Source organism: Staurois parvus, unplaced genomic scaffold, assembly GCF_062004578.1.
Source record: "Staurois parvus isolate SC_StPar_1 unplaced genomic scaffold, SC_StPar_1.0 ptg000145l, whole genome shotgun sequence".
Lineage (NCBI taxonomy): Eukaryota > Metazoa > Chordata > Amphibia > Anura > Ranidae > Staurois > Staurois parvus.
In genome coordinates, this window is record NW_028317941.1 from 7,238,977 (window position 1) to 7,264,571 (window position 25,595).

Consider the following 25,595-nt stretch of genomic DNA (forward strand, 5'->3'; position numbering starts at 1 on the left):
TGCCCACAAAGGAATTATCTTCCATATGCTTTAGGATGTTACTTAAAATATTCTTTATAATCAATTTTTTTCTGTATTTAGCCTCTGTAAAACAGGAACCCTGCTGTAAATTCACTACTTCCTCACTCTGTGTTGTCAGCATCTAATGTATGACAACGACGTAGGGTTGATCATTGGTAATTGTTTATACCCTCTTTATCCCATCTTTCATTATTTACCTCTTAAGAGGTGACTTAGCTTTCATAGAAGGAACTCTCTGATTTCAAATTAATATTCCTCTCACATTCTATCCCCTGCACTGGTAAGCAATATAAAGAACATTTTGTTTCACTGAATGGGACAGAAGGGTGGGGGGACCCATGGCTTGCTCTGTTGCTTCTGTAATAGCTGGAGTGGAAAACAAGACAGATTTCATATTACTGTAATTAAAAGGCTAAAGATTGGCAAAAAACAATTATACGCCATCTGTAAATAGATCATTACTTTGGATAAATCAATAGCTGGAGCTGAGGCCCGGCTTACTGAGTAATTACAAAAGTGTTTTCTTTGCAATCTCACAGTAACAAGGCCTGTTTGGGAGGAAAGTGTATTCTCCCACTACACTGTGTGAGTAATGGCACCAAGTAGCATTTTCTAGCTTTTAACAGCCAATAAAGCAGACTAGTGTGGCATTACAGGAAATCAGCTTGTCCTACCCACTCTGCCCTGCCACTGTTGGGTTTGAACTACAGACCCTATTTATTCTTTGACCTTCTTTTGTATGCAAGTTGTCATGATGGATTGTCCATTCTGCTTTCCAAAAGTGTGTAATGCCTACTAGATGGTGTAAGTGGTCAAGAATGTGACACTTCTAAATACAGCCAACGGGGAGACAGCTTTGAGTTTCCCAGACTGTTTAAGCATGCAAGATATATTTACAGTTAATAAAGTCATGATAAACTGCAATAGATTGAAAAAACATGCAAGATATTTACAAAATGCAAGATAATGAACATTGTATCTGAACTGATTTGGGCATCTATAAATATGCACTAAACTCTACCTAAAAGCTTGATTATTTATAGTGAGTGAATTAAATTAAAAAGAAGAGAAGCTGTGTGTGCTGCTTGGCCAGTATGAATGTCTGCAATATATAAATGAGGGCAGCAACCAAAAAAAGTATAAAAAGTATCTAATTCCCTCTATTATCTTTTTTTGGTCAGAAAAGCTTCTTATCTCTGATTTTCTGAAATTAGTTCTCCAAACTTGTCTTAGCATATATAAAAATTTAATAAAACAACAATTTGCATTGATCCAATTATCTATGCAATGTCTGATATGAAAAGTAATGGTAGGTTCCCTTTAAAGGTTTAAATTTGGGGCAGCGTACCAGCTAAGCAGGAATCCATCTTGTCTAAAGACTGGCACAAGGATCTCATGGGGGTGTAGTCTTGTTGTGGGATTGGATTGAGCACACAGATCACTTGACTGTCTGATATAAGGCAATAATAGGCCCATTGTTAGTGCTGGCTCTGTTTGAGAACAGAACAAAGCATTGAGGAAAGCAGGCAGACTGGAGTGCATAAAGATGAAGCAGGAACTGGCTGTCATGGTAGTTCAATCTATGGCCAGTTGGTGAAACCTTGCAGGATAAAGAGGCGCATCTGGGATTCCCCTTGGGGTTTGCTATGCATCAGCAAGATGTAAGTGACATTAGCTACCTTTGTACATGTTGACTATGGGAGATGCTCTCTGGTGTGCAAAGCATGAAGGCAGAAAACAGCATGAGATGTGAAATTATTCATTTGATTAGATGAGACAGTTATCCTGGAGAGGCTCTAAAGACATTCTAAATTTTTTTAAGTTATCATGAAATGCCAAGTCTTGTAGGAGCTGTTCTCAGACCATTACAGTGTCTATGATGCATACTCTCTGTAAGACCTACTATAATGTACATAAGCCTATCAGAGAAGTGCAAGTTAGGATGAAGTTTCATCATACACTGCAAACCTTGAAGGTGTGCCTTGTTTTCTTTCATTGCTACTCCAAATGGAATTGGAATTGGTTTGCTATATCAGATGGATGATAGTCCACATACTGTATGTTAAGTTATGTACTTATATAAAACAGCATTTCTGTGTTACTACTGACCCATGAACAATGTGTTACTTACTCCTGACCTCTGCACACTGTGAGTTACTTACTACGGATATCTGACCTCTTTGTTACAAGTTACTGATTTCTGCACTCTGCATTACTGGCTCCTGACCCATATAATCATCATTACTTGCAATTGATCTCTGAACTCTGCTTTATATATTACTGACCATAAACTCTGTGGTACAAGCTACAGACTTCTGCACTCTGTGTTACTTACTCCTGACCCCTGCATGCTGTGTTACCTATTGTTGACCTCTGAAATCTGTATTACTTATGCCTGACCTCTGAACTCTGTTACTTATTACTAACCTCTGCATTACAGACTCATGACATCTGCACTTTGCATTACTTACTCCTGACCCCTGTACTCTGCATTACTGACTATAGATTTCTGAACTCAGCATTACTTACTACTGACCTCTGAATTACAAACTACTGACTTCTGTACTCTACGTTACTTATTACTGGCCCCTATACTCTACATTACTTTCTATTGACTTCTGAAGGCAACATTACTTACTACTGACATCTGCATTACAAACTACTGACCTCTGCACTCTGTGTTACTCCTGACCCCTGTACCCTTTGGTAATTATTACTAACCTCTAGAATGTGCATTACAAACTACTGACCAGAAACTCTGCATTACAAATTACTGACCACTGAACTCTGCATTACAAACTACTATAGACTTGGGGCTGTGGACCAGGAGGTTTGTGACTGCTTCCCATCCACCCTTGCCAGAATAAAGTCAACGTGTGTATCAGCCCAGGCTCAGCTTTCCCACTGATGGTAAGTAACATTTACTTTTTTTAGACTGGGGTGCCTCAAAATTGTGCATGATTTTAAAGGGTGTCTTGGCTGAAAAAAGGTTGAGAAGCACCGCAGTAGAGTGTTCTTACGAGATTTCAGGTACTCAGCAATGCCTAGGATATCACCAGAAAGATAGTGACATTATCCCTACATAGAAACTGCAGGCAAAAACCAGGGTAAGGTACATACTGTATATTAACATTTTTCCCAACAGGTTTTTTTTTTTCATTTTCCTACAGTGTTTTGGCATGGAGGACATCCCATTGAGGAAAAAACAATCTTGCATTTTTGATTTGATTTAGGGACTTTATCTGAACTGAGAAACCAAGAAACTTTTTTATCTGTTGAATATATTTCAGCAATGACAAAAAACAAACAAAGCAAAACTACGTCATATGCCCATATTTATCCATGAAAAAAATGTAAAGCATGGCTGTAAGGTCACAGCTGCAATTCACATGCAGTCATTCAAACTTAAGCGATGAAAGATACAACATGACAAGTGTTTGCTGAAGACTGAGCGGGGCAAGCAAATGTTTTCTGATGTCAGTCACAAAGAGACATAGCAGTATAAAATATAACATTTTCTAGATAAATCCTTGTTCAGCATGTTTAAAAGATGGAAAATAAAGATAAGACTTATTTGATGTACAATCATTTGTGCACCAAATACAGGGGATTTACATCATCTTTAACTTTAGCTTTTATTCTAGATGAATCTGACTTCAAAGGTTGTAACTAGAACATGTACATATGAGATGGTAATTTATTCTACATTTATATTAAGACAAGCTTCTGTCTTCGGCCAGATATGTACTGTATTTATGTATATGTACTATGCTATCTGAGCAGGGGTGATCAAGCTACTCAATGACATTATCAGAAAAGGCTACTTCTATGCCTAAGTATGTGACATCTCTGGGAACTTTTAGAATGCTTGCAGACATCAAAATAAATGGGCTGCCAATGCACCAAAATGCACAATTTCTGGAAGTGCACATTAGTGTGTTACCGCTCATTGCACTGCACTGCAATGCATATCTGTCATAAAGGTACATTGGGCTGCTATTAAAAATGAATGGGATCAAGTTCCACCAACACATGTAACGTGCATTGCTGTTACCGCAAAGCAATGTACTGTAAATAGGTCCTAAAGTTATATTTACATGGCCCCATTCAATGTAAAAAAAAGATCTTGTTGGCAGAAGCTGGCAGTAATTCCATTCATTTTTACTTGGCTGTTCATTGTACTCATGTAATACTTGTAAGGTTTACATAGGTCCAGCATACAAAGGCCCTATTGTTCACTGCTCTTTGTCAATATTAATGGTGTGTAGCCAGCGGCCCTTGCTGTCTAACGTCCTTAGTTTCTAGGATGCAGGCGATCCTAGCACCCTAGATCGCTAGCACTAGGTAGCAGGCACGGGCAGCACCTGTAGTTTGTTAGGATGTAGGCTGCTCCTGATGCCTAGCATCCTTGGTTGCTAGGACACAGACTTCTCCTGCCACCTAACATCCTAAGTTGCTAGGATGCAAGCAACTCCTGCCACCTAGCATCCTTGTTTGCTAGAGTGCAGATGGCTCATGTTAGCCAGAGCCCTTGATTGCTAGGACACAGTTGGCTCCTGCTGCCAAGCATCCTAGGTTTCTAAAATACAGTTGGCCAGTGGTGGCCAATAAACTATATTAATGCTGTATGCTCATTTGTAGGTTATACAGCCCCAGACACAGCTGTTGAATGCTGAATGCACATGCATACAAAGCTATTATCTGTACACATGTATGTAGTGAATGTGAATGAGCCCTAAAAGTGAAGTTGTCCTATTTGTGCATGCATTTTAGGAACATACCGGTAATTTGCAGCAAAGACAGAAAAATGACTACCCTAATTTTAAAAAGATGTATCCCATACTTTATTATTCAGCACAGCTAAATACACTTTACTGACATTTAAGATGCTAATGTGACTGATTTCTCTGGGAAATACAGAATGAAAATGGACTTAAAACCTTTTAAACAACCTCATTGTTCCTAAATCCAGCACAACTACCTTCAGAGTATGTTTTTGCTCAATATTATTTTACATCTCAGTGTGTGGCAATCCTGTTGCAGGTAGAATTGATTGCTTTGAAGGAGATGAGCCGAACCAGCACCAGAGATATTATTGTGGAGTGTGGAACCTGGTCTTGCCTGGCCCGGCATGTGAAATATTTTTCAATGCACCCTTGAAAACTGGCATTCAGTAAATATAAACATTTTGTTCTTGGATTTAGTTACACTTTAAACCAAATCCTCTTGTAATGAAATGTAGCAACATTCATTCATGTGCAGTACTGTAATACCAGCACAGATCATGGTCTGGTCTTCCATTTCACTCAATGTACCCTTGTACTGAAGTCAAAAGAGGTTAGGTCTACTGTGAAAGCTGAAAGAGGAAAGCATGTATAACATTCTAGACAGACACCAAAGTGCTGGACTTTTGTCTACACATCTTCAAATCAATAAATAAAATTGTTATAGTTTATTGAAGTTGCCAGCTATAATGGAGCTTTCAAGAAAACTGTCTGAAAGACAAAGAATCTAAAACAGTAAAAGGGCATGCTAAAAGCTTGTTACCCAACAGACAGCCAACCCCTGTCTTGGGTGCATATTGTTTGGATTGGTACCTGCTGCCATTGGATATATTTGACAGCCAAAGATGTCAATCACATAGTTTGACCTACCCACATCCCTGAAATCCCACTGGTGGCTGAGGACATTGGCATAAAAATGCAGAATGAGCCCACTTGCACGCCTACAGCATACACAACATTTCTACAGCGTGTGGGAATAATCTGAAGTCTAAAGTTTACGCATTGGGGCAGATCTGAGGATGCCGGTTGAAGTGCATGCATTAGGGCTGATCTAAGTTCTGAAGTGTATGCAATGGGGTTTAACAATTTGTGAGCCTATAGTTTTACAGTAATAGCAAGTTAAAGCGGAGTTCCACCTGAAAGAAAAAGGTTAGCAGCTACAAAAACTGTAGCTGTTGATTTTTAAAATACAGCCACTTACCTGTCCCTCAGTCCAGCAGTGTCCTCACCACCGCTGGTTTCACTGGCTGTCTTCTCTCCCTGGTACCGGCATCTTTAGTGTGGGCACCCAGCTGTGACAGCTTGCGGCTTCACAGCCAGGTTGCCCACTGCAAATGTGCAAGAAGCTCTGCGCTTTGTGAATGGTCCCGTAGTCTTCTGGGACCATAAGACTACAGGGAGGGAGGACAACTTCCACTTCTGATTGTCTAGGCGATCGAACCGGAAGTGGGAGTGGGTGCCTGTCAAATTCAGGTACCTGCTCCCCCCCCGATCCCCAAAGGTGCCAAAATGGGGAGCGGGGAACAAAGCATTGAAGCGTAACTTCGCCTTTTGGGTGGAGCTCCGCTTTAATCTACCTTATTTTTCGGCATATAAGACAACTTTTTTTACTTAAAAACATACCCCAACAATTGGGGGTCGTCTTATATGCCGGGTATAGAACCACTGGATGTGTGGTAATACTGTACGGTAGCTTCAGCTACATACATTGTACCGCGCTGAGCCAATCACGGCGAGCGATGTATTCTATTAATGAATACAGAGCCTGCTCGGATTGGCTGAAGTTGTGACATTATCAGCCCGCCTCTCTGATGCAGCCAATCCAAGCAGGCTCTGTATTCATTAATAGAATACATCACTTGCCGTGATTGGCTCATATGACGGCCTCCCTTTCTCCGCGCATGCGCAGCGATGCACTGTGTCCCTCGGACACAGCAGATCACCGATCACAGAAAGAGCTGAAGATGTTGGCTCGGTCATGTGATCAGCTGTGTCCAATCACAGCTGATCACATGTAAACAGGGAAATGCCGGTTAATTATTGGCATTTCTCTCCTCTAGAACTGTCACGCTGACAGAGGAGAGGAGAGCCGGTAATCGGCTTTCTGCGGAGGGGACATGTACACTGATCATCAGGGCACTGATGATCGGTGTGCCCTGATGATCAGTGTAGCCCCAGCAGTGCCAGCTGTCAGTGTCCATCAGTGCCAGCTGTCAGTGTCCATCAGTGCCACATCAATGCCACATATCAGTGCCTACCAGTGCACATCAATGCCACATATCAGTGCCCATCTGAGCTGCCTTTCAGTGTCACCCATCAGTGCCAGTCAGTGCCACCTATCAGTGCTGCCAATCAGTGCCACCTATTAGTGCCAGTCATTGCCGCCTATCAGTGCCATGTATCAGTGCTGCCTTTCAGTGCCCATCAGTGATGCCTGTCAATGCCCATCACTGCCACCTATCAGTGCTGCCAATCAGTGACACCTATCAGTGCCAGTCAGTGCCGCCTATCAGTGCGCATCAGTGCTGCCTATCAGTGCCATGTATCAGTGCTGCCTTTCAGTGCCCATCGGTGATGCCTGTCAATGCCCATCATTGCCACCTACCAGTGCCTCCTCATTAGTGCCCATCAGTGCCACCTATTTCATATGGGTACAGTGTTGCATGACCGCGCAATTGTCATTCAAAGTGTGACAGCGCTGAAAGCTGAAAATTGGCCTGGGGGGGAAGTCGGTATAAGTGCCCTTTAGGCTAGGGGTTAAATGGTGTTGCCTCAGAGGGGGGTAGTCTTATACGACAAGTATAGCCCAAAACCTATGTTTTAACTGGAAAATTAGGGGGTCGTCTTATACACGCAGTCGCCTTATACGCCGGAAAATACGGTATATATAAAATGTATAATAATATTTAACTGTGATTAGCAGTACACATATAAGTGCAAAAATGGAAAACAATCTAAGACTACAATTTGCTATTGTTTACTGGTATGCTGGTTGTCTAATGCTTGTGATCATGACACCAAATATAGAAAAGGTTGCTGACCCCTGACTTCCCTGAAGATATTTACTGATTCACAAGTAGGTGTTTAATTTCACTGGAGGATTCTGTGATAAATCATTGCCAGGATATTAGGGTATTTATTCAAATGTAAAATCTTTATACCATGGGTAGTCACCAACAAAGCCCATGCAATACTATGGCGAGTACTATTCACTATAATATGCTGGATTTCTTTCAGTTGTAGGCATACTTGTTCAGTTTCATAGTGTTTAATGTGAGGTTTGAATGGTCTACTGACATGGCATTCAGAATAACAATTTAATTTACTTTGTTTTGGTGTTTTCTTTTTTATGATAGAATTAAAACCAATTTTAAAGCAGTAAATGTGCATAGAAAGGTTGTCTTCCCTGGGGCTGGCTCCTAGCACTCTTGTTCACATTTATATAATAAAGCTCATGGCGACCATTAAGTCTTCCTTGAAAAATCTAATTCTCCATGATGAATAAACTGTATTTTGAACTATTTTTGCTTGTTAAATCAAAACACACTCTTCCGTCAGTGACTTGCCACATGATCAACTAAATTTGGGCAGCGATCCTTCATGGGCTGACTCTCCAGGATACTGACTGATGTTGTTTCTAACTTCTACACCAGTTAGATCATTTGTGAAGTGTAGGCTACTCAAGAGAACAATATTAGTGGTGTAAAAGTGCTATAATCAAGGGTGTGGTCCTTGATGTAGCACCTAGCCAGTGCTAGTTAGTTAGGTGTTGGTTGGGAACTATCAGCTCTGTAAATACCTTTTTTTTTTATAAGTGATCACATGATCTCAGCTGCATAAGGGGATTGGAGACGTGGGGTGGGGATTGCAAGGAAGGCATATCAACAGGAGGTGGATACAAAACAGTATACTGATCTTCCCAGTGAAGACCTGTGCAGGGGGGGGGGGGGGAAGGGGTGCTGTCAACACAAGTCTTGATTGGCCCTGTGCTGATCACATGCACTATCCCAAGAAAAAAAACTCTCTATTAACACACACCAAAGTGCGCATGTGCACCTTGCCCACAAGGCTCTGTTCTATCAGCTTATGGATTGTGGACAGTAGGAGAAGGGGAAGATCAAAGAAGACAGGATCAAACTGCCTTTTTACTCAATGCTGAGGATTAACCCCTTAGGTTCCACAGTGAGTATAAAAGCATGCTTCACTGCATATACAGACTGATTTTACTGTTATGGGGTTTAGTAACGCTTTCAGTCTGCTTTCTCAAGAGCAGAGAGAGTGATGGCAAGTGATCAACCTGAGTAAAAAAACACATCTGTGACAACTCTTTGGTTAAGCATGTTCCTCCATGCTACCCACTGGATAGTGCAGACTTTAGCTGTGCTGAGTTGATCAATTACTTGATTACTGTTCCAGAAGCAGGTGTGATAAAATGTAATCAAGGAACTGATGGACAGAAGGTGTTTAGTCATTTCTTCTGGTGTATGTGTCACTTCCCTGGTGTGAGTGCAAATATACCAGGGAAGGTAGTCTTAGAGGAAGTCAGGGCATAGGAACGATTCCGAAAGTGTGATAATGTGAACTGTTCTGTCGGAGATCTACAGTCCCATTCTGCAAGATCCAAACACAGGTTTCACATGTATGGACGGACTTTGTTTAAAGGATAAGTTCTCCTTTCATAACATGTTACATGTTACAGCCATATTTATGGTGTAAATTATAACATGTTATGAAAGAACTGGTCACCACCCGCTGTCAAAAAAAAAAAATGTGCAATTTCGGGGCACCACCTGAGCAGCCGCATCAATCATTCACAGTACTCTGTGAATGGGAAAGCTGCAAGTACCTACAGCTTTTTCAGCTGTTGGCTTGTAGTTCTCAGTGAATTACTACATCGCTGTTGAGCTCTGTGGTAGTTCATTGATTCTTCCTGTCAGTGTATATCTGTTTGCCCATATGCGGTACAAGCACACAGATACACGCAGATACACACAGATACAGATACAGTCTGCAGGAGTCCTGCATAGTATCAGCAATCTGCTCATTGCTGGTGCAATGCTTTCCAGGCTCCCAAAGCAAAAAATAGTAAATGCACATTTTTTTACCTGCAAAAAAAGTGAATTTACTAATTTTTGTTAAAAGGTGAACTTATCCTTTAAAATCAGTTATGAGCAGGACCACAGCAGAGGGCAGAGCACAGCCAAATGCATTGCACAGCCAGGAGAGACTATGTATGCTTGGAATTGTTCTGTTATGTAATGTAAGCCACCTCAACATGTTAAGGGATGTTAAACAGTGAAGATAAATCTGGAGAATGAAGAATTGTCTCATCTGAATTTAAATCAGGTGAATTATTACTGGGTGTATTCAATAGAACTGGAAGTTGGGGGTAAATCATGTTTAACCTTCTGGGATTAAAAGAAGTGTAGCTATGTAGTAACACATTTTACCAAGATAACCCTTGTAGTTATGAGCCACTGTATGTGTTCTGTATAGCATCATTGTGTTGAGTAGGGAGCCATCTATTGGGTGTTCACTGCAACTGGCCCTGAAACAGGAAGTGTTTCATGTTTGTTAAAGTGGAGTTCCACTCATGCTGTCAAACAAATAAAAGTCAGCAGCTACAAAAAAATGTAGCTGCTGACTTTTAAAAAAAAAACACTTACCTGTCCCTCTGTCCCGCAGTGTGTCCCCTGCACCCCATTTCACCGGCCGTCCTGTATTCCTGGAGGCCGGCATCTTCAGTGTGGACACCTGGCTGTGACTGCTTGCAGCTTCACAGCCTGGTACTCACTGTGCATGCGCGAGTAGCGCTGCGCTTCATGAATGGTCCTGTAGTCTTCTGGGACCTGTCCCGTGTCCCAAAAGACTACAGGGAGGGAGGACACCTTCCGTTTCCGATCACCTAGGCAATCGGACCGGAAGTGGGAGCGGGTACCTGTCAAATTCGGGTACCTGCTCCCCCCCGCCCCCCAAAGGTTGCAATCCTAAATGGGGAGCGGGGGAGCAGTCCTTAAAGCAGAACTTCCCCTTTTGGGTGGAGCTTCGCTTTAAGAGAAAAAATTTTCCATAAATCCCTCCAGCCTTTTTAGCTTCTAGAAGAACACCAGTGAAGGTCTCCTCTGTTCTCCCTTTGATACACATATGTCTGAAAGTTCTTTCATTGTGTTTTTTAAAGTCACATACATAGCTAGATCGCATTTCAATGTATTCAATGTGATTTGTAGGTAGCTGTTTGTAAGAAATGTGTTTATTGTATGCATTTGTGAGAGACATGTATAATGGCATATTGTACTTTCAGTTAATGTGATTGTATTGCAGTTTTACAGAACTATTCACAGAAGTAAATTCAGTTTTGGAATGAAGCACAATGTTGCTTCTGTCAGTTTTGTTAGCTAGCTGTCAGCTAGCCAACTGGGTACTGGTAGTGCTTCATATTCTCCACTTAGTGGGTGGGTCTTCAAACTGGATCAAACTGCGGTACATGGCCTGCCTAGGAACTGAACCTGGGGTTGTGAAGTGCAAGACCTTGCAAAGTGAAGTATCTTGGCTTCCCTGTATGCCTTCAAGCAGACACATATATGAAAGGTGCAGTGTACAGCTGTGAGAGAAGCTGGTGGACTTGAGTGCATACTCAGAATTACTTCTTTCAAAATACTACGGTGCCTATTGTCAGGACAGGTAGGAACAGACCTAGCCACTGATTGAAATGTTGTTCTTTCGCTAGTATTTGGGGCCCTCAGTGTGAAGTGCCCTCCAGCCTGAAAGCATTAATACTCACACAAAGTAAGAGAGTTAGGTGTATAACCCTGCTGGCTTGCATTTTCCTAGTGACCCCTATGGGGTGATACGTTGAACCTCAGGACGCAGTGACCTGCCCCCCCCCCATCTCCACAGAACATGCATGTTTAACCACTTGCCGTCCGCCTGCTGTTTATAAATGGCAGGACGATGGCACTCTAGGGGCGGGTTCATAAATGGCACCCGCCATTTCTAGCTGTGTGCACTCCCTGGGTGCGTGCAGCACCGCAATCCGGTGCCCGCTGTGTCCTCCGGACAAAGTGAAACACCGATCGTCGGACGGGATCCCGATCACATGATCACTAATTGGCCAATCAGTGATCACATGCAAAGTAGTAAGCAAGATGTCACTTGTGACATAATTGCTTACTACGTGTGAAATCTGTGAATGATCACAGAGGTCACATGGTACAAGGCTATTCACAACAGCCTTGTACCATGTGACAAGCTGTGACCAATCACAGCTCACTCAGTATTTCTCAATGGCTGCAAGAATGCAGACAGAGAGAAGGAGAAATGATTGCTTTTACATGCTATTTGGGTGTAAAAGCAATCACTGTTAAAAAAAAAAAAAAAAAAATCTTCATCACCCCCCACAAGAAGTACAGTGTCACCATGGTGACACTGTACTGCTAGGGTGACAGTATGTAAAAAAAAAAAAACATAAATAATAATATAAAAAAATAAAATAAAAATGTAAAAAAAGTTTAAAAATTATAATTTTTGGTTATAAACTAATTTGGCTTATTTTTTTATTTACTAAAAAGATAACAGAATACATTTCAGCCAAGATTTATGATGAAAGAATATTGATTTGCAAAATTTTAGAAGAAAAACACTTTTTTTCAAAATTTTTGGACCTTTTCATTTACATAGTAAACAAAATTAAAATCCCAGCGGTGAATAAATACCACCAAAATGAAGCTTTATCTGTCTCAAACAAATGGTAAAAAATTAATATGGGTACAGTGTTGCATGACCGTGCAATTGTCATTCAAAGTGTGATAGCGCTGAAAGCTGAAAATTGCCCTGGACAGGAAGGGGGTAAAAATGTCCGGACAGGAAGTGGTTAAAGAATGCCAGGTGATGTGGTCTTTCAATTTTGCAATCATCAGGAAATTGATGCATCAATCCCACTGATGACTATTTTAAAGACCCAAAAAATGGTAGCTGCAGAGATGGACTGAGGATATGCACACATTTTAAAATTAAGAAAAAATATTTCACACAACTAACACAATGTTTTGTGTTAGGAAATAATGCTCTTTATTAATACCTAATGTAATAAATGTGACTTTTGCACTCCTTTAAAGCAACATTGTGTCAAATTAGCAGTGGTTGATGCTTTATACACAATATTTTATTTGCATTTAGGTCTGTTCGGTGTGGCTGAATAGAAATCTGTCAGTCATAAACCAAAGATGCAATAGGATCTATGGGAAAATCACTGGAGAGTGGTCAGAGGAAAGGCTATATTGAGCATCAACAAAAGATAGTTTGGTATCTATTTGTTTTGTTCAGTTGTTGGATCCTAGTTTAACAACAGCATGTTATCAAATGTAAACATAGCATATATATAAGGTTGACAAAATATAGAAATATCACATGAAAAATAAGTTTAACTATAAAGGATATCTAAATCACAATCACAATCACCTGCAATAGTGAGTCATTTCAGGTTGATTGGCAATTTGCAGTAAGTATCGGTTATAAATATAGTGTGAATTAGCATTGTGAGGTCAGTTTTCAAATCAATGTTGAAATCAAACAGTCCTTACAGAAAAATAGAAATATTATTTCATGACAAGGTTTAAAACAAAAAATCTTAAAGTTTTAACAGCATGTGGTAAACAGTGTGATGACCAAGCTGACTTGGCAGAGAGGTACAGGGGTAGCACTTTGAATTTCTGAAAAGAGAGTTGAATACCAGTTGGCTCTATTTATAATGGAAAGCATATATTGCTATTGACTATTAGGCATGAGATTCACGTTTGGAGTGATACAGGATTCACCCTGAACTCTTGCTATTCATGGACTGGGCAGGCTAAATATACATGGTCCATGGTCTATGTACTATATTTGGTCAATGACATCGGGCAGCTGGGTTCTTGACTGCCAGGACCTAGGTCACCTGTTGGTTGTACTGGGCTTCCCAGAGTGGGAGGTTGTAGTTCTAATGTCCACCAGCTGGCATCTTTCAGCAGCTGGGAGGGTATTTAGTCTCTTCTTTGCTTGTACACCGTGGGGTTGATTTACTAATTTACCGATTTCTTTCATCCAGTCATGTGCAAGTAAAAATGCTGTTATTTTATATTCCTTGTTCCTTTCAGATCTAGAGCAATTGCACTTTCAGTGCACTTCTAAGTGCACTTGCAGTGCATGGCCTATTTACCGTTAGTGAATCAACCCCTTTGTGTCAGTGTTTTGCTTTTCTGTGCTAAGTCAGATACTTCTGCCTTGTATCCTTTTCTTGCTCTTGCTCTGCATCCTGTACCATGCACCCCAATGCCTTATATCTGCTCTCCTTGTTCCTGATCCCAATCCTGGTGCCCCCATCTTTGCATCTCTAGTATTTCCTGTGACCTGTGCTCCTCATCTTGTATATATTGTACATATTGTCTATAATTGTAGTTAGGCTTCCTGTTGCTTAGTTAGACATTTTGGTTGTATGGTTATGGTTCACTTGTATTTTTATGTTCGTTATTTCTTGGTGCATGGTGCATTTCTTGGTGCGTGTCTTTTGTTTTACTGTTAATAAATTTACTTTACTATATAAAGTCTTGTTTCAGTTTGTAAGTGTTACACAGACCTGGCCATCACTGCTGCTGATTCCTGACTTTGACATATATGAGCCAGTGAGCTGCCAGTTGCAGGAGTCCATAGGAAGAGGATTGTGGTTGGAGGGTTGCAATGTTTGTGTTGGCAGGATCATCATTGATTGTGTGTACAGATGGTTCTACATCACTGGATGATGATAAATTTATACCAAAGGACTTTATCACAGTTTGATAAGATACTATGTTCCCCTTACACAGTCACATAGGGGGAAAATATCTAGGGGTCCACTTATTTTAAAGGAGGCATCCGATTTTTTTAAGCCCCCCCCTGCAAACCCTCACAACCACTGGGCTATGATTGTGGGAAAGAGGCATGGTATGGGGACATGGCGGCTGGCCTGCCTTGACCCAAACACTAACCCTGGTACTGACCTAGATCAAACTTTGATCCAGCTATTTTTTCTTTCATTTTGTTATTACACACTTTTGTTGATTTTCTTCTCCCTTACATTTTTACAATTTATCTCTTCCTCCATTCAGAGAGAAAGAAAACACAGGGGTGGGCTGCACAGTGACTGATCACTGTGGTGGTCAATCAGAGGTTATCGCATCAATCAGGTGACACGGAACTGGGAGTCACTAATATCAATCATTAATACGGGACCTGGTGCTCCCAGTAAGAACCTGGTCTCTGTGCTGGGAGCCCGCTGTGTGGCGTGCTCCCAGCGCAAAGACAGATATATATATATATATGCGGCCCCACGGATAAAGACCCATTTTCGTGAAGTCGCACATATGCGTTCTGTTGGTGGGAAGAAGTTAATGTGGCATTTTTATTAGTCTATCCCCCTACTGTTGATGCTGTTGGATATTGCCTGTAAAGAGCTGTTAGTTTTTTCAACATCCTATAAAATAGTTGCATTGTGATTGCACTCTAGTTGCAAACAATCATGTGTACATTGCAGCTATTGCGTGTTTTGCTTTCCTTTCCCTTGAATGGCTAGAAGACCCAGTAAGAGGTTTGAAAGTTATATTTGGTCCAGGATAAAATAGAGCCAACTAATAAAACCAGATGAGAAGATTTACAGTACGCAAGAAAAGCAATTCTTATTTATGGTTTTATTTTCAGTTTTACAAGTCTTGGAAGTGTTTGTGATCTTGTGATGCAGTTATAAAGAAACTGTTCAAGACATGATACAATACATCAAACTGGTGAATAAAGGACTGTGAAATGGGCACTAGGAAACAGAAACAAGCCATCAATCTGATATTTTAGTGAACCCAGAGAAATATAATATTATATAATAAAAATATAAATACATTATTGAATATATTGGTGGTGATAAAACTGTAGCAACCAATCAGGATTCATCTTTCATTTTCAAAATAAAACTGGTTACTGTGGCCAGCTGCTCCAATTTTAGCCAGATTTCATTTCAATGTTTTATTTATTATGCATAGTGAATGTCATTTAATGAAGTAGTTCAAATGATGATTAAAAAGAAAACCTTCTGAAAGTTCCACCACTATCTTACAATGCTAGGTAACTGCTCCTTCCAATTACTATCTTCAATAGACTTCTTACAGCCCTTCTTATTGACTGTCTATCTCTAGCTGTAGTGGTCAGCTAGATCCTAGCAACAATACACAACCCAATTATATCTGAATGGTTTCTTTACTCAGTACTGTCTATTCAAGTGTTTTATGGCTTAAGACCAAAGTGTAAAGTGAAGTTGTACTTTACTCTTAATAGGAGAAGTAATAGGTTGGCTGCAAAGCAGGAATATCTCTGAAGACATGCGGTCGCACGAAAGGTCTAAGGAATCAACACGCGGAGACGTTTTAGCTGCCGGAGCCATATGCTGGTCCGGTGGCCATCTTTATTACTGGTCAGTGTACCTATTTTATTGAAATTTGTTACATAATAAATTGATTATTTTTTTACAATATTACGCTATGGACACTTTCTTTATGACTCCTTCATGGAGCCTTTAAGTATGCAGACCCTGGGAAGTACTTCACCATCCAGAGGAGGGGAATTCCTGTAATCAGGTGGCTGACCCTGCTGATCCTTAACCTCCTTGGTGGTATGATTCTTTCCGATTTTTGGTGCTGAAAGCGGTACCATTTTTTTGCATGGAAATATGTAGTTTTTTTATTGTAGGCCTGTAATTTTTAGGAATAACTCACTGAAATCTGTCCGAACAAGAGTCTAGTAAACATCCCAGGTAGGATAAAATTTGAAACACGTAATCATAAATTATAATTTAATAAATAATCATAAAAAATAATAATATAATAATAATAAATTTAATTCAATAATATAATCAAACCAAAAACACTGAAATGTGAAATATAGCGCCCAGTTAGCACATTGCTGAGCAAAATCGCAAAATCGTTTTCAGTGTCTGATGACAATTTTCCCCACAAATCATTATCACTCAATTCTGCAAGTAGTTCTGATTTACTATCGCTGTTCTCCAGCTGGTCTAAAACCGCTTTTGACCTAAAGAGACACTTTTTGGACGCCATAGACATTTCTCAGTTTCCAGGCAGAAAGAACAGACAAAATGCAGGCAGGGAACAGGACAAAGCATTAGGGACAAGATGTATGTGAAATTGGTTGAGACAGCAATGTTTTACTATGTAAAATGTAAAAAAAAAAAAAAGACATTTTTTTAAATTTTTAAATTTCCCGCCGCCAGCGGCGCCCGTACGTCCCGACGTCACAGGGACAGGACACAGAAGCCGGATGCCGGCATCGGCCGGAGGAGATGGCCAGGGACGCTGCAGGGGACACATCGTGGGAGCGCGGGGTAAGGTAAGTGAAGAACAAATGCCGAAGCAGTGCCGCATGGTATTCCCGAATGTAGCTCGGGGTTACCGTTTGTGGTACTGAAATGTTACCCCGAGCTACACTCGGGAATACCGCCAAGGAGGCTACAGGAGCCCTCTGGAATATACATTACCCAGTTACTGCTGAGCTGCCCATTTGGAGACGGATGCCCCAGATGCATACCCTGTTACCCTGATGCTCCTGGTTTTTGGATATATCAATGGGCATGATCTATGTGCTTCTGGTTAGCGCATGATTTGTTCTAACTACTTGGAGCACCATAAAGAAGGATACGTTTACTGGCATTATTCATTGCATCAACTACATATTGAATCAGATTGTGACTTTAATTATACTTAATTAGCGCTGCACTTTATTACTATTTATTAAGCTTCCCAGCTTGGCTGCTGGAGTATGAAGAAATGGCCAGTATTTTTAGGTATGGGGAAACACGTGACACTCCCCTATCTTCCTGAAAAGCAACACTGTGTGCCTGAGTGGCCAATCACCATCCCAGAGAGTTGTCACATGGGGTTGGGAAGGAGCTTTCTAAGCCCTGTGTAGGTGTAGACATTTAAAATGTCAACATTACTTACTGAGCCTAAGCCCTGGTTCACACTGGATCCGTCTTTGAAATCATGTGACTTCACTTGACTGGCAATGAAACTGGTCTAATCAGTGTGACTCCGAAGAAGTCAGAGTCGCACTGATTAGAAAAGTAATTTCTACACTACTTTTGCCAATTTGGGGTGAGACCTCGCATAGACATCTGTGCATGAAGCTGCACAGATGTCTATGAAGTTGCACCTAAAGTCGCACTGCCATCTCACTTTGAAATGGTGTGACTACAAGTGAAGTGACATAATTTTAAAGTTGGATCCAGTGTGAACCAGGACTAACGCTTTGCTAGTACCAGTGGTCACCAGAAGTCCAAGAGTTTTTGCCCTCTCATTTGCCTTACTGCACACAGCTCCTGAAAGAGAATCTCGGAATGAAATCACAGATCCCAGTATTAGTTATAAAAAAACCTCTTAACTACAGCTTCTGAATTTATTCAAGAATATGTCAACCAAACATTTCATATTCCTTATATGTGTCTGTTATTCCATGTACTTGTGTTAAAAAGTAACCTGTTCTCTTTGTATTGCTTCCTTTGTGTAAAATACCTGGAGTTCCTGCCAGTCCTGGATCTCACCAAACTAGGCATGAGAGCACAGCATGGTCAGCTTTCTATTTGTGCTGAGAACGCAGTGTGCTCTCCTCCAATCATCAGACTTCTGCTGGCACGCGCCCACATCCTGCGTGTCTTCAAAAAGCCATTTACTGGGAAGATCTGTGTGCTCCTGTCCCGCCCCCCAGCTCTCTGAGCTTCTTATGTGGTTGAGTACAGGGGTATGTAATCACATAAAAAAGGGGAAAAAATATTTAGAATGTCTTTTTTATATCTATACAGAAATGTTTTGACTTTCATTTCTATGTTAAACTGAATGGGTTGATTTACATGGTGAGTGTTTACATATACTGTAAGCATTGAGTTCTTTGCGTAAGCCTTGTAAAAACGTAATCCTTTGAAGGAATACTTTATACATGCCTCATTATGATTATTATAATAAGAGATATATATATATATATATATATATATATAATGTAACTTTTCATGTTTTCTCCTGTAACTACTAACAAGGATCACTAATGGTCTTACTAGTTCAAAGACTCTTCTATTTCCTGATAAAAGTCATCTGCATATGCAGGACTCAATGTCTTTTGCACATGCTTGGCTTGTAGAGACTTTACAGAATGCATGTGCTGTACATGATGATTTTAGGGCTATTGGTACTGATTCAACAAAGTATGGGGATAGTAAAGCATTTAACTTTTATTTTTTATGTCAAAGGTGCATTTCTTCTTTTAATAGCATTTAAAGTCAAAACATTGAATATATTGTCATTATCACCTAGCTCTGCAGACATCTGCAATTTTTTTTACAAGCCAGAGGGTAATGCAATTATTTGCGATAAAAACAACATAATTACAGTCTAAAAAAAGACTAACTTGCCATTTACTGGTAATGGAATAACACAGAGATATTCCAAGATAAAATTCAATAACCATAAAAATAGCATTAGTGTTGCCCAATCTGACCAATTTTAGCATAATCAACTGATACTGTCATGTTTATGACCACCTTCAGACCATTGTCCAAGAGATCTTAGTGGAAATAATGACTGGAATCCTATTTGTTCTGTATTATTTCCCTCAAAAAGAAGCCTGGAATAAAAGTGTCTATCTATGCAGCCATGGTTCTTCCTCCTCTATTCAGCTAAATACTGGATACGCTTGGATTAACTGGCCTTACTTTGCATTAAAATGTATTTTGAATATGTTATTATGCGATTTAGCAATTGAAATGTAAATATTTAATATGGCCTTTAAGAGCTTCTATAGTATCAAATGAAAAACAATACAGTAAAAACAGTCACTCTGATACAGTATACACTAGGTAATTTACATGACAAACTTGAATCATAGAACTAGATAAACTTTCAAACAGACATCGAGCTAACAAGATCCATTTTCATACTATTAGCTCATTTGTTCTGTTACATCAGTTATACAGTGTGTCTAAGATGACTGTGCAATCTAAAAGGCACCAGAAAAGACCAAGTGCTCCAGTAACTCACAAAGACCTGGGTAAACACTTATCCTCTGCTTTATTGCATACCACCTATATGAGAACACTTGTAATGAGAGGTGTGGCTGTTACTCTGCTATGCCAACACAGAGCACAGGAGTAAGAGAGCAGGAACCATCATGTGCACTGAAAGTTAAATGTATTTTAAAGCATTTCCATGCAAAATCAGTCATATTTATACAGGGATATTGAATTTTAAAAAAGATAAAAAAAGGTGTAAGCGGGCTTTGAGTAAAACTGTCATGAAAAAAAATTTTGGGGCTGCCATTGCTGAACTCCTTTTGAAAATGCCATTTAATAGTAATTAGTCAAGTTCAAATGGAATTGTGCTGTAATTACAGAACAAGTCCAGTGGTAGTCAAATACAATTGGACTTCTGTAATTGTAGAACAATTAACATTTAATGTAAATAACTACTACTAGCCAAGATTACAGAGCAAGTCCAGTTGAATGTGGCTAATTTCTATACCATGGCTTGGATAAAAGAGAATATTAATAGATACAGTTTCTCAGCTACTATGCTGATTCACCAGCTTTGATTATTTCATTGATCTGGAATACATTTACAGATCATAAAAATCAGAGAAAAGTCAGATGTCCTTAACTGCATATCCATTCCAGGTTAGTGAACATCAAACACTTTCCAGGTAAGTAGCTCAGAGCAGTGAAACCAGATGGTATGTGTTGTGACAGCCTTCATGTTGATCTTATGACAGGTTTTCTTAAACATTAACATTTCATTTCTCAGTGTTTTTGAATTGGGTAGGCTGACCTAACCTAAAGTATAAAATTAATTTCAAAGTGCATTTTATATTAAATTTTTTAAAGCAAGTTTTATATCCTTCTATGCCCTGGTATTATATCAACTATAAAGAAATACACATTAATGCATGAAATGACAACATTTGATACAGTCCTAAAATTGGCTCATCAAGCAAGATTCAAACATCCAAAATCTTCAAAAATAGTCACATTGTAATGTAGAATTCCCAACACGTTCTTTCTTATTACATATAAGGTACAGATTAGTATTCAGCAGCCATATGTAACTTGGATGCCATATGCAATGCCACATCTATCATCATTTGCTCAAAGATCTCTTCCCCAACATAGCAAAGGCCAGTTTATGTACTATCATTCAATGTTGCATGTGGTCTCATGTCCAGGGGCGGACTGACAACTCATGGGGCCCCCAGGCAATAGGGGATCATGGGGCCCCTGTGTCCTTGCCCAAATTCAAAAAAGCCTATGAAAAAGGTACCAGGGGCATCTCATGGGGCCCCCTACTGACCCTGGGCCCTCGGGCAGTGCCCGAGTTTACAAATGGTCAGTCCACCCCTGCTCATGTCTATAGTGTATTCTAAGAAATATTTATTGTTTCTCTTATGGTTCTTAGAAAAGTGTGCCTCCCAATTGCCTCCCACATACTTTACCTACCTAATTAATAATATCTTCATATATATAGTCAATATACAGGAAGTAGTGCTGCGCATGATGTAACAATAAGTATAATACAGTACAGAAAACATGTTATTCTTAGCTATATGTTTAAGGTGGATATGGTGGGTATGTGATGAATTTGCTTTAAATGCACAACCCATCAAAGATATTTCTAAAACTTTACAGTTATATACACCTACACATATTACTGGAAAAAAAAAGAATATGACCTTCCAAAAGGGAATTGTAACTTTCTCACTGATGTTAAAGACTGTGTTTAGCTGATGATGACTCATGATGAATAAGAAGAGTGTTTTCTCTAACAGATTATTCCCCCACTCACTCCTTACACTTATTTTTGGAGGCTTAGCCTTGATAAATGATACTCTAGTGCAGCTCTTCCAGCCAAGTTAGATTATTGATGAGGTGCATTTTGAAAATAGTACAATATACAATAGCAGATAGGAGAGCAGATTTATAGTAAGGGATATCAGGATTGACATTTTGTAGGGGAGTTATTCTTCAAAAGATGTACTGATATTTATTCGAGAGTACCCTGCATGTGGCATTAAAGTGAAATAACTTTTTTCTTCTTCACTGTTATTACATTTTCAGTCAATAAAGATAGTGATTTATTCTAGAATTTCAATGCTACAGTACATATGCCCCCAATACCCATGTAGACACATAAAGGGCAAGAGGATATATGGCATAGCACCACCATCTATTAATTTTGTTTTGAGAACATTTACCAAAAAGTGAGAGTCCATGTCTAACTTGTTAAGAAAGTACCCGTTCATTACAGCTAATTTAGCCCATAATTTTGTGCCCTTATTACTATTATTATACAGGATTTATATAGCGCCAACAGTTTGCTCAGCGCTTTACAATATAAAAGGAGACAATACAGCAACAATACAGTTCAATACAAGAGGGATAGAAGGACCCTGCTCCTTGGAGCTTACAATCTAGGAGGGCACACATGTCATGATAACTGGATGTCTGAGATACTGTGGGGACAAACCTTGGACAACTGTCATTGACTAAACATGCTTTAATGGATTAGGGTCACCTCCCGGCCCTTTAAGAGTTCTAAAAGTTAGGAGGCTGAGGTTGGCATTCGGGTCATTGGCTGTCACAGCGGTCAAATGATCGGAAAGCTCCCAATTTCACGTATGCACCGGAAGCTTACTGATCCTTGCTGGGTACCTGCATGCTCCCAACACGGTAAGTTGTTTTAACAGGGCCGCAAATATGCAGCTGCTCAGCGTTAAGGCCCACCCACTGAGTGGCCACATATATGTATATGGCCAGTACCAAGAGGTTAAAGATTTATTGGTTCTACCAATACATGGTTTTATACGACTTTCATAACACATCAGTACCGCGTTTTGTGTGACAAAGTGGCTTTACTTTGTTACAATGTATGAAAGACACCAAGATATTTAGGGCTGTTACACAGAGCAGTGTCTACTTCATTCAGCAGGAGATCTGTAAGAAGACCTCCTGCTGAATCAGAGCCAAAAAGGACAAATGTCAGGTTTTTTTACATCTGTGCCCATTCGGTTTGTTTCCATCAGACATGGGCAAACCTGTGATAGCTCTATGGGCTGCTGGGTGTAAACAGACTTTAGTGTCTGTTTACATCAGGCTCCCTCCGATGCAGTGCTTTTCAATTTTTTTATTCTGGACCTGGATGGATTCAGAGGTAGGCAGGTGTCTGAATGGACACATGTCCATTTACATCCCCTTGTCCATAGAGCTGCATGGAGCTTCTGATCAAGTCTGCTGAAAAAACTGACAGGCAACCTAATTGGAAAGCTTGTGTAAAAGGGGCCTATAGTTGAACTCCAGCCAAACAGCTATATACACAGATGAAATACATATAAGGGAGCTGTTTTACCTGCCAAAGCATTTGTATCTGTATCTATCCTTTGTTTAGTTTTTCTGCCATGCCATATAATCCTGTTTGGCAAGGGAGAAGACCTGTTTTTTTATGGAGTAGTTCAGTAACACTGACATGCCTGCTCCCCAACCTGTGAATGGACAGTGAGAGTATTAGAATGATGATCTCCCCTCTTATCAGCAAGCTGCTTGCACTGCAGGACAACTGATTGAGCCAACTGATCGGTGGTGCTGCTATTCTCTGCCCAAGTCGAAGGTCTGCTATAAAGCGTCTGCAAGAGACTGTTACCATATCACATCCAGGTACTTACACTGCTTGCATTAATGCCTAATGCTTCTTTGCATGAAGGTAAAAAACATGTGTGCAGCTTCTCCCTCCAGCCCCCCATAATTCTTACCTGATCCCGATCTCAATCCAACAATGTGCACAATAGCAGTGACTCTCCCAGCTTTCTCCTCCTCATTGGCTCAGAGACATCATCAGAAGCCATTGGCTCCCACTGCTGTCAACAGGGGCGGACTGACAACTCATGGGGCCCCCAGGCAATAGGGGATCATGGGGCCCCTGTGTCCTTGCCCAAACTCAAAAAAGCCAATGAAAAAGGTACCAGGGGCATCTCATGGGGCCAGAGGGGAACCCAAGAAGAGGAGGATCAGGGCTGCTCTATGCTAAACCATTACACAGAGCAGGTATGTATGACATGTTTGATATTTTAAAAAAAATCTACCTTTAAGATCACTACCAGGCTGGATTAATGTGTCCATTTTACTGTATATCTGGCTTATGTTAAGCTTTGAACCATTTGACCAACACATGTATATATTCATCCTTGGTAAGTGGTGGTGATATCTAAATCTTGCCTGCAGCCATGATCCAGATGTCATTCTTTTCAGCCAGCTATTTTCTTTAAAGTAAAAGTGATTCAAACAGCTAAATAGCTGTGGAAGAGGGTCCCCTCCTCTTGCCGCCACCCCACCACCTTTTGCGGGCTCTCCCGTCTCTCCAAGGAGCCAGGGACCAATGCGACTGGTCACATTTGGTGCGCTGTGAAGAATGGAAGGTAAGTTCCTTCCCCTTTTCTGTGATGTCAGAAAATGAAGAGGATCTTGCCACGTCCGGTTTAGGTTTGTTTGTTTATCTCAGTTTGATTAGCTGCTTTGAAGGATGAAGAAGAAATATGGGGTTTCATAGACCCCAGATCTCTCCATAAAGAGGACCTGTCACAGTCCATGCTATCACAAAAGGTGTTGTTCATTCCTTGTGATAGCAATAAAGTTTAGTTTAAAAAAGGTACAGTGTCAAAAAATACATTTAAATTAAATAATAATACATAAATAATAACATTTTAAAAAATGAAAGCACGCCCCCCATCCCTTGTGCTCACGTGCAAATGTAAACACACATGTAGATTAATTTGTAAAAGGTGATAGTACTACACATAAAGTACAAGAAGTGAGGTATCATCATAAACGAGTGAGAGCAATAATTCTAGCACCAGACCACCTGTGTAACCTATGGAGATTTCTAGATACCGTACTGTGTTGACATTCCACGGACATACGCAATTTTAAAGCATAGCATGTTAGTTATCTATTTACTTGACATAACATCATCCTTTACACGTTTTTCAAACAGTTGGGTATTATATTGTGTTTGTGTCCACTAAAATTCATTATAGTCTATTTTTTTCTGAAAATTTGCGTTTGATAAACCACTTCACAAATGTCATGCAAGATCCAATACCCAACATTTTATTCTCCAGGGACCTTGCTTTCAGTTCTAGCAAAAAAATAAATGCTGATTTTTACAGGTATGTGAGAAATGTCAGAATTGGTCTGGATGGCAAGTGGTTAACAAAACATTGGAAGAGCAGAGAAAATATGCTGCTTACATACTTCTGTTTATTCCAATCATAGAAACATCTGTTCTGAGTGGGTGCTTTGGGAAACTTTCTTTTTTCAAAATTAAATAAACCTGGTAGTGTTCTGCAAAGAATTGTTGAATTAAGTGTAACATTTTAAATGATTGGAATCTGCATTTTATATTGACTGACAGCCAATCTTAAACAGAAAATAGCAGCTATAAGCATTTTGAGCAATCTATTTTCTTACAACTTATACCTCAGGACAGGTTTACCATTTACAAATGATTTTACCTTGCAGCTATAGACAATTAACGGTAGCAGTTAATTCACCAAATTATTCTTATCACAAATTGCACCTAGCTGTAAATTGTTATGCCAAGGGTCAATAAATCCTAGTCAAATAATTCCAAGAGAAAACTTTGACAACCTTCCTGCAGATTTCATCTGTTTTGTAAAATAGCTACATGACGTGAT

At 40.0% G+C, this 25,595-nt stretch overlaps 1 protein-coding gene and 1 long non-coding RNA gene across 4 annotated transcripts in view; one reads left to right on the plus strand and one right to left on the minus strand.

The window, feature by feature from the left end:
- CSMD2 (CUB and Sushi multiple domains 2) overlaps window positions 1–25,595 on the minus strand; it is a 1,275,366-nt gene that overhangs the window by 1,046,182 nt on the left and 203,589 nt on the right. The gene's annotated exons all lie outside the window — the stretch shown is intronic.
- LOC149464913 (uncharacterized) lies at window positions 1,540–16,330 on the plus strand. Its single transcript, XR_016312266.1, has 3 exons — window positions 1,540–1,682; window positions 2,830–2,931; window positions 16,137–16,330. It is a non-coding gene; the product is annotated as an uncharacterized LOC149464913 (long non-coding RNA).